This window comes from Gavialis gangeticus, unplaced genomic scaffold (genome assembly GCF_001723915.1).
Source record: "Gavialis gangeticus isolate Ggan-Ray unplaced genomic scaffold, GavGan_comp1, whole genome shotgun sequence".
NCBI classification, from domain to species: Eukaryota; Metazoa; Chordata; order Crocodylia; family Gavialidae; genus Gavialis; species Gavialis gangeticus.
Window position 1 is genome coordinate 65,752,523 of NW_017728994.1, and position 231 is coordinate 65,752,753.

General features: G+C 57.1%; 1 protein-coding gene across 1 annotated transcript in view; it reads right to left on the reverse strand.

Moving 5' to 3' along the window:
- Positions 1–231, reverse strand: part of IKZF5 (IKAROS family zinc finger 5) — a 23,643-nt gene that overhangs the window by 23,310 nt on the left and 102 nt on the right. The window lies entirely within an intron of this gene.

Genomic DNA, 231 nt, shown 5'->3' on the forward strand with positions numbered 1-231 from the left:
AAAGTCAACTTAAGCCTCCCATTCTTCCCCCAAATCTGTGCCACAACCTCCTCCTCTTACGCACGCACGCACGCACACACGAAGGGATGTCTCCATGTACCAGGCACACCCACACCCCTCAGCTCATCTTACCCCTTCCTAGCGCTTCCAGCTTCTTCCCTCAAACTTGCCACCAAGCAGTTCATGCCTTACGCACCCAGACCCCAACAGTGCGGGAGGCAGGAGGGTGGG